Source organism: Sapajus apella, unplaced genomic scaffold, assembly GCF_009761245.1.
Source record: "Sapajus apella isolate SASKATOON/1434 unplaced genomic scaffold, GSC_monkey_1.0 scaffold167, whole genome shotgun sequence".
Classification (NCBI taxonomy): domain Eukaryota; kingdom Metazoa; phylum Chordata; class Mammalia; order Primates; family Cebidae; genus Sapajus; species Sapajus apella.
The window spans coordinates 462,462-471,110 of record NW_022437107.1 but is presented as its reverse complement, the minus strand read 5'-3'; the positions used below and the strand labels follow the sequence as shown (position 1 = coordinate 471,110).

The 8,649-nt window shown below is 48.5% G+C and overlaps 1 non-coding gene across 1 annotated transcript; it reads right to left on the bottom strand.

The window, feature by feature from the left end:
• Nucleotides 1-8,105: 8,105 nt before the first annotated feature.
• Nucleotides 8,106-8,212, bottom strand: LOC116542402. The gene has a single exon (XR_004265206.1). It is a non-coding gene; the product is annotated as a U6 spliceosomal RNA (small nuclear RNA).
• Between the last annotated feature and the right edge of the window lie 437 nt (nucleotides 8,213-8,649).

The window sequence follows — 8,649 nt, the reverse complement described above, 5'->3', positions numbered from 1 at the left end:
TTTTTTTTTTTTGAGTCTGAGTCTTACTGTGCACATAGGCTACAGTGCACTGGTGTGATCTTGGCTCACTGCAACCTCTGCCTCTCGGTTCAAGTGATTTTCCTGCCTCAGTCTCCTGAGTAGCTGGGACTGCAGGTACATACTACCACACCCAGCTATCCTCTTAGATTTTATAAACATAAAAACATTTTTTTTTGTTTTTTTGAGACCGAGTTTTGCTCTTATTGCCCAGGCTGGAGTGCAATGGCACGATCTTGGCTCACCACAACCTCTGCCTCCGAGGTTCAAGCGATTCTCCTGCCTCAGCCTCCCAAGTAGCTGGGACTACAGGCACCCGCCACCATGCCGGGCTAAGTTTTTGTATTTTAGTAGAGAAGGGGTTTCACCATGTTGGCCAGGATGATCCGCCTTGACCTCATGATCCGCCTGCCTCAGCCTCCCAAAGTGCTGGAATTACAGGCATGAGCTGCCATGCCTGGCCTAATTTTTGCATATTTTAGTAGAGACAGGGTTTCCCATATTGGTCAGGCTGGTCTTGAACTCCTGGCCTCAAGTGATCCACCAGCCTCCGCCTACCAAGGTGCCGGGATTACAGGCCTTAGCCACTGTATCTGGCCTCTAACGGTTCTTTCTATATGGAAGTATGGATATATTTTTGAGTCATATGCATAACAAAGTCCACACCTTTTTTTTTTTTTTTTTTTTTGAGACTGAGTCTTGCTCTGTCACCCATCCTGGAGTGCAGTGGCGTGATCTCGGCCTCCTGGGTTCAATCAATTATCCTTCCTCAGCCTCCCAAGTAACTGGAACTACAGGCATGTGCCACCATGCCTGGCTAATTTTTTTGTGTGTTTTTTCTAGTAGAAACGGGGTTTCACCATGTTGGCCAGGCTGGTCTCAAACTCCTGACCTCAGGTGATTCACCTGTCCCTGCCTCCCAAAGTACTTACAGGTGTGAGCCACCACGCCCAGCCAACTTTTTTTTTTTTTTTGAGATGGAGTTTCAGTCTTGTTGCCCAGGCTGGAGTGAAATGGTGAGATCTCAGCTCACCACAACCTCCACCTCTCAGGTTCCAGCAATTCTCCTGCCTCAGCCTCTTGAGTAGCTGGGATTACAGGCAGGCGCCACCAGGCCCAGCTAATTTTGTATTTTTAGTAGAGACGGGGTTTCTTCATGTTGGTCAGTTTGGTCTCAAACTCCTGACCTCAGGTGATCCACCCACCTTGGCCTCCCAAAGTACAGGATTACAGGTGTGAGCCACCGTGCCTGGCTGACGTTTTTTTTTAGAGACAGGGTCCTGCTCTGTCACCCAGGCTGAAGTGCAGAGGTGTGATCCTAGCTCACTGCAACCTCAAACTCCTGGGCTGAAGTAATCCTCCCACCTCAGCCTCCCATGTAGCTAGGACTATGGGTGCACACCACCACACTTGGCTTATTTTAAAATTTTTTGTAGAGATGGGGTCTTGCTATGTTGCCAGGGCTGGTCTTGAACTGCTGGGCTCAAGCAATGCTCTCACCTCAGCTTCACAAAGTGCTGGGATTACAGGCGTGAGCCACCATGACCGGCTGACTCATAGCCTTTTTTAATACCATTTTTTCCCAGCATCTAAAAAATGGTCATTTAGGAAAGTATAGAAACAGCTTCTCTGATGAGTGAATTGCTCATCAGATTCTGATGGTAGTCAATGGAATTAACATTGGTAAGAAGCAGTTGAGACCTTTAAGAGCCAAGAGAGACAATTTATTTCAAGAGAGTGCCCAGATGACCTGCAAACAAGTTTACTGCAATGAGGCCCCTAAATTTGGAGAAGCAATGAAGGAAGGAGAAAGGACTAAAATAACAGTTGGTTGTTCCAACATTCCAAATGGGAAAAATAGAAAAAAACACTGACAATATTTTGAAGTATATCCTTCCAGAACTTTTTAATGTATATTAAAGTATATATTGTATATTTAATCACCATACCCCCTAATCCATCATTCTAGGGAAATGTACATAGGATCACTATAAAAGTTTCTCTCTCCCTCACCCCAGCCCCAAGCCTTTCCAAAGGCAGAAAAGTTGACCACTTGTCAAATAGGAGGTTAACATCTGCCTGTGTGTTAGGATGGCAGGAAGAACTCAGCCGTGTCGCTGAGCATCCAGTTATTGAAGCATGGAGTACATGGTACAATTCCTTATCACTATTAGTGGCCTCCTTTATCTGTCAGGGTTCAAAGGGAGAAACACCACCAGTCACGCGTATGTGAGATGTGTTTCAGGGATCTGACGTTACGCAACTGCAGGAGGGAGCGGTGCGCTGCAGGAACATGCTGGAACGCACCTCGGTTCTCCTGTAATCCGCGCCTGTGACCTCGGCAGCGAAGGACTTCCCGTAGAGGGCGGGACCCTTCTCCAACAAGCTGCACAAGCCCGGCCCCGGAAATGCGAAAGGAGGCGCCAAAAGAGGCTGAGCGCCCTGCACAATGGCTCATGCCTGCAGTCCCGGCACTTTGGGAGGCCGAGGCGGGCGGATCGCTTGATCTCAGGAGTTCGAGAGCAGCCTAGCCAACATGGCAGGATCCCAGTCTCTGCTAAAAATACAAAAAACGTAGCCGGAGGTGGTGGCGCCAGCTCGTGGTCCCAGGCACCGGAGCGACTAAGGCTAGAGGAGGCTGAGGCTGCAGTGAGCAGTGATCACGCCGCTTGCACTCCAGGCTGAGCCACAGAGCCATATCAGGTCTCAAGATAAAAACGAAAGAGGCAGGCGGTGGCCGCTCTCCGCAGGGCCTGGGAGCCCGCGTCCCGCCCAGCGCTGCAGGCGCGCCCGAGCCCGCCCCTGCCGGCAGCGGGGAAGGGCGCTCTGGGCCACGTGGTCCCGCGGCCTACCCGCCCACTCCGGATGGACTCAGGTGGCCTGCCCCGGGCTTCCCTGAGAGGAGTTAGCGTTGGGCGGCCTCCGTACTTCCTGATACCAGGCGGCTGAGGGGCAACTTACGTTTTCTGACGAAACTCTTTTTTCTTTCTCCACAAAAGAGGTCAGCCCTATCCCTTGTTTCTCGTTTTTCACCCGTCTCTCTCATTGCCCCCACATACCAGTTTTAACCACAGTTGAACTGGGAAGGAGTTGGGCACGGTGGTGGCGCGCGCCTGTGGTCCCACCTGCTCATCAGGCTGATGTCGGAGAGATCTCTTGAGCCCAGGAGGTCGAGGCTGCAGTGAGCCGGGATCGCACCATGCACTCCAGCCTGGGCGACACAGTGAGACCCTTCAACAAAAAATAATTTTACAAGACAAGGCCGGGCACCATGGCTCACGCCTGTAATCCCAGCACTTTGGGATGCTGAGGTGGGTGGATCACAACATCAGGAGTTCGAGACCGGCCTGGCCAATGTGGTGAAACCTTGTCTCTACTAAAATACAAGAATTAGCAGGCCGGGCGCGGTGGCTCACGCCTGTAATCCCAGCACTTTGGGAGGCCGAGGCGGGTGGATCACGAGGTCAAGAGATCGAGACCATCCTGGTCAACATGGTGAAACCCCCTCTCTACTAAAAATACAAAAATTAGCTGGGCATGGTGGCGCACGCCTATAGTCCCAGCTACTCGGGAGGCTGAGGTAGGGGAATTGCCTGAACCCAGGAGGCGGAGGTTGCGGTGAGCCAAGATCGCGCCATTGCACTCCAGCCTGGGTAACAAGAGCGAAACTCCGTCTCAAAAAAAAAAAAAAAAAAGAATTAGCTAGGAGGTGGCACGCACCTATAGTCTCAGCTACTCGGGAAGCTGAGGCAGGAGAAGCCTCTGAATCCGGGAGGCGGAGGTTGCAGTGAGCAGAAATCTAGCCACTGCATTCCAGCCTGGGCCACAGAGGGAGACTCCCAACTCAAAATAATAGTAATTAAAAAAGGCCCTGCACGGTGGTTCATGCCTGTAACCCAGCACTTTGATAGGCCGAGTTGGGCAGATCAGGAGGTTGGGAGTTCAAGACCAGCTTGGCTAACATGGTGAAACCAATCTCCACTAAAGATACAAAAAATTAGTTGGGCATGGTGGCATCCGCCTGTAATCTCAGCTACTCGGGAGGCTGAGGCAGGAGAATTTCTTGAACCCGAGAGGCGTTGCAGTGAGCCGACATCAGCCATTGTACTCCAGGCTGGGCAACAGGGCAAGACTCTGTTTCTAAATAAATAAATACAGTAATAAATACCTCGGATTTGTTTCATTGTTCTGGAATTTAGTTTTTTTCATAAAGCTCAAAACAAAAATGTTAGCATGACACATTGCTGCTTAATAAATCCCGCAATTAAAAAAATAAAAAATACAAATACAAAAATTAGCTTGGCTTGGTGGTGCATGCCTGTAATCCCAGGTACTTGGGAGGCTGAGGCTGGAGAATTGCTTGAATCTGGGAGGTGGAGGCTGCAGTGAGCTGAGATCATGCCACTGCACTCCAGCCTGAGCAACAGAGCCAGACTCCATTTCTAAATAAATAAATACCTCAGATTTGTTCCATTGTTCTGGGATAAACCTTGGGATTTATTTTTTTTCCAGAAATAAAATGCTCAAAACAAAAATGTTAGCATGACACATTGCTGCTTAATAAATCCTGCCATAAAAAAATTTAAAAGTTCCAGGCCGGGTGTGCTGGCTCATGCCTGTAATTCCAGCACTTTGGGAGGCTGAGGTGGGCAGATCATGAGATCAGGAGTTCGAGAGCAGTCTGGCCAACGTGGTGAAACCCTGCCTCTACTGAAAAAAAAAATACAAACATTAGCTGGGTGTGGTGTTGGGCACCTGTAATCCCAGCTACTTGGGAGGCTGAGACAGAAGAATCGCTTGAACTCAGGAGGCAGAGGTTGCGGTGAGCTGAGATCTTGCCACTGCACTCCCACCCAGGCAACAACAACAACAAAAGTACATATATACATCTATATATACACGTATACATATATATATATATAAGTTCTGACAAAAAGCTAGACGATATCAAATGCAAAGCAACAAGTCAGCTCTCAGAGCAGGGCCTGGAACCCACCTGGCCTGGCCCCCACTCTGTGCCATCACTCTCTGTCCCAGGAGAGTCAGGCTCAAGAGCCACTAGCTAGCCTTGTTCTCACTCCCACCCCACTAACCTGTAGGGCTTGTGGTTAGGCAGGAACGTGGGGCTGATCACAACCTTAGGGCCAGACTCCTCCATCCAAATCTGGGGGTTTTGAAATAGAAGTTGTGCTGAGAAGGAATTTTATGTATTTACTTTTTTCTTTTTAATTTTTTTTTTTAAGATGAGGTTTCACCAGAAAAAACAGACAAGAAAGAAATTTTTAAAAAAAGCAGAAGCAAAAAAAAAAAATAAAGATGGGGTGTCACCATGTTGGCCAGGCTGGTCTCAAACTCTCGACCTTAGGTGATCCACCTGCCTCAGCCTCCCAAAGTGCTGGGATACAGGCATGAGCCACCATGCCCAGCCTTATTTTTTTACTTATTTTTTTTTTGAGATTGAGTCTTGCTCTGTTGCCCAGACTGGAGTGCAGTGGTATAATCTCAGCTCATTGCAACCTCTGACTACTGGGTTCAAGCGATTCTCTCTGGCTCAGACTCTCAAGTAGCTGGGGTTACAGGTGCCCACCACCACGCTTGGCAATTTTTTGACTTTTTTTTTTTTTTAGACAAAGTCTTTCTCTGTTGCTCAGGCTTAAGGTCAGTGGCACGATCTCAGTTCACTGCAACCTCCGCCACCCAGGTTTAAGTGATTCTCCTGCCCCAGGCTCCCAAGTAGCTGGAATTACAGGCATGCACCACCATGCCCAGCTAATTGTTTTGTAATTTTAGTAGAGACAGGGTTTCACCATGTGTTGCCAGGCTGGTCTCAAACTGCTGACCTAAGGCAATCCACCAGCCTCAGCCTCCCAAAGTGCTGGGATTACAGGCACAAGCCATCACGCCTGGCATAATTTTTGTATTTTTTAGTAGAGACGCAGTTTCACCATGTTGACCAGGCTGGTCTTGAACTCCTGACATCAGGTGATATGTCTACCTCAGTCTCCCAAGGTGCTGGGATTACAGGTGTGAGCCACAGCACCTGGCCAGGAATTACTTTTAATAGGTTACGGACCAGGTGTGCTGGCTCACACCTGTAATCTCAGTACTTTGGGAGGCCAAAGCAGGCGGGTCACCTGAAGTCTGGAGTTCGAGACCAGCCTGATCAATATGGAGAAACCCCATCTCTACTAAAAGTACAAAATTAGCTGCATATCTTGAAAAAAGAAAATACGAAATTAGCTGGACGTGGTGGCGCATGCCTGTAATCCCAGCTACTTGGGAGTCTGAGGCAGGAGAATTGCTTGAACCCAGGAGGCGGAGGTTGCAGTGAGCTAAGATAATGCATTGCACTCCAGCCTGGGCAACAAGAGAGAAACTCTGTCTCAAAAAATACAAAAAAAAACAAAAATAGGTTACCTTGGGTGAGGGATGGTGAGGTTAGACGTAGCACAAGAGTCAGAAACAGTTTTCGGAGTTTTATTTATTTATTTTATTTATTTTTTTTTTGAGACAGAGTTTCGCTCTTGTTACCCAGGCTGGAGTGCAATGGCGCGATCTCGGCTCACTGCAACCTCCGCCTCCTGGGTTCAGGCAATTCTCCTGCCTCAGCCTCCCGAGTAGCTGGGACTACAGACACGCGCCACCATGCCCAGCTAATTTTTTGTAGTTTTAGTAGAGACGGGGTTTCACCATGTTGACCAGGATGGTCTCGATCTCTTGACCTTGTGATCCACCCGCCTCGGCCTCCCAAAGTGCTGGGATTACAGGCTTGAGCCACCGGGCCCGGAGTTTTCGAGTTTTTGTTTTGTTTTTTTTGTTTGTTTGTTTGAGACAGAGGCTTTAACTCACCAAGGCTGGAGTTCAGTGGCACTGTCTTGGCTCACTGCAACTTCTGCTCCCAGTTTCAAGACATTCTCCCTCCTCAGCCTCCTGACTACCTGAGTCTACAGGCGTGTGCCACTACGCCTGGATAATTTTTGTATTTTTAGTAGAGACAGGGTTTCACCATGTTGGCCAGGCTGGTCTTGAACTCTTGGCCTCAAGTAATTTGCCTTCCTCAGCCTCCCAAAGTGCTGCAATTACAGATGTGGGCCACCACGTCAGCCCAAGTTTGTTTTGTACTCTAATTTCCCTGGGGCTTCACACAAGGCCACTCACTGGGAGCAGAAGGAGTGAGTGGGGAACTAGGGAAGAACATTTGTTGCGATGTTTGCAGTAAGAGAAGGATCAGGCAGGGCCAACAGGTTTGGGATTAGCTAATTTGAGTAATTTCTGGGGGCTCAGGGCTATAAGGGCTGGCCCTAGTTGTCTGGTAACTCACCCTGGAGTAATTAGGCTGGGTGTATAATGGTCCCTAGTGTTTGAGCCTGATAAAGGAGGTGGTTGGGGCTGCGGACATAATCGGCAACTCAAGAAGAGGAACTAATTGGCCTTTAGCCAGGGCCTAAAAACTAGGTCAAGACAGCACACATCCACACAAACTGCATTGCCTGAAACAATATTCTTTAAAGATATTTACCTAAAGGGCCACAGATTTTATGAAATACCTGATCCTAACCTAAAAGTTCAATACTCCCAATACTCCCCATTGACTGTATGAAATTATCTTCAATTTTGTTTGTTTTTGAGAAAGAGTCTTGCTCTGTGGCTCAGGCTGGAGTACAGTGGTGAGATCTTGGCTCACTGCAACCTCCACCTCCCGGGTTCAAGCAATTATCCCTGGCTCAGCCTCCCACATAGTTGGGATTATAGGCACAAGCCACCAGGCCCTGCTAATTTTTTTTCTTTTAGACAGAGTCTCACTCTGTCGCCGGGCTGGAGTGCAGTGGTGCGATCTCAGCTCACCGCAACCTCTAACTCCCTGGTTCAAGTGAGTCTCCTCCCTCAGCCTCCCAAGTAGCTGGGATTACAGATGTGTGCCCAGATGATTTTTGTATTTTTAGTAGAGACAAGATTTCACCATGTTGGCCAGGCTGGTCTAGAACTCCTGACATCAGGTGATCCACCCGCCTTGGCCTCCCAAAGTGCTGGGATTACAGGTGTAAGTCACCAAGCCTGGTCAGTAATGCTTTTTATTTTTATTTTTTATTATTATGGAATGCTTCACAAATTTGCATGTCATCCTTGCGCAGGGGCCATGCTAATCTTCTCTGTATGGTTCCAATTTTAGTATATGTGCTGCTGAAGCGAGCATAGTAATGCTTTTTAAAGAGTTGAAGGCCGGAACCAGGGGCTCACGCCTGTAATTCCAGTACTTTGGGATGCCAAGGCGGGCAGATCACTGAGCTCAGGAGTTCTAGACCAGACCAGCGAACATGGTGAAACCCCATGTCTACTAAAAATACAAAAATTAGCCAGAAATTGCTTGAACCTGGGAAGTGAAAGTTGCAGTGAGCCCAGATCACGCCACTGCCCTCTAGCCTGGGCGACAGAGTGAGACTTTGTCAAAAAAAAAAAGAATGAAGAAAGAGTTCAAACCTAGCTTACTAACATCCAAGTGAGGCCCTCAATTGCTTGCTTGGCCTGCTGGGAAAATGGGCAAAGTAAGGGCAGCCACTCCACCAACACTGGCCACTACCACCTAATCAAGCTGAGGCCTTTGGCTGGGCAAAGAAACTACTTCAAGCAAGT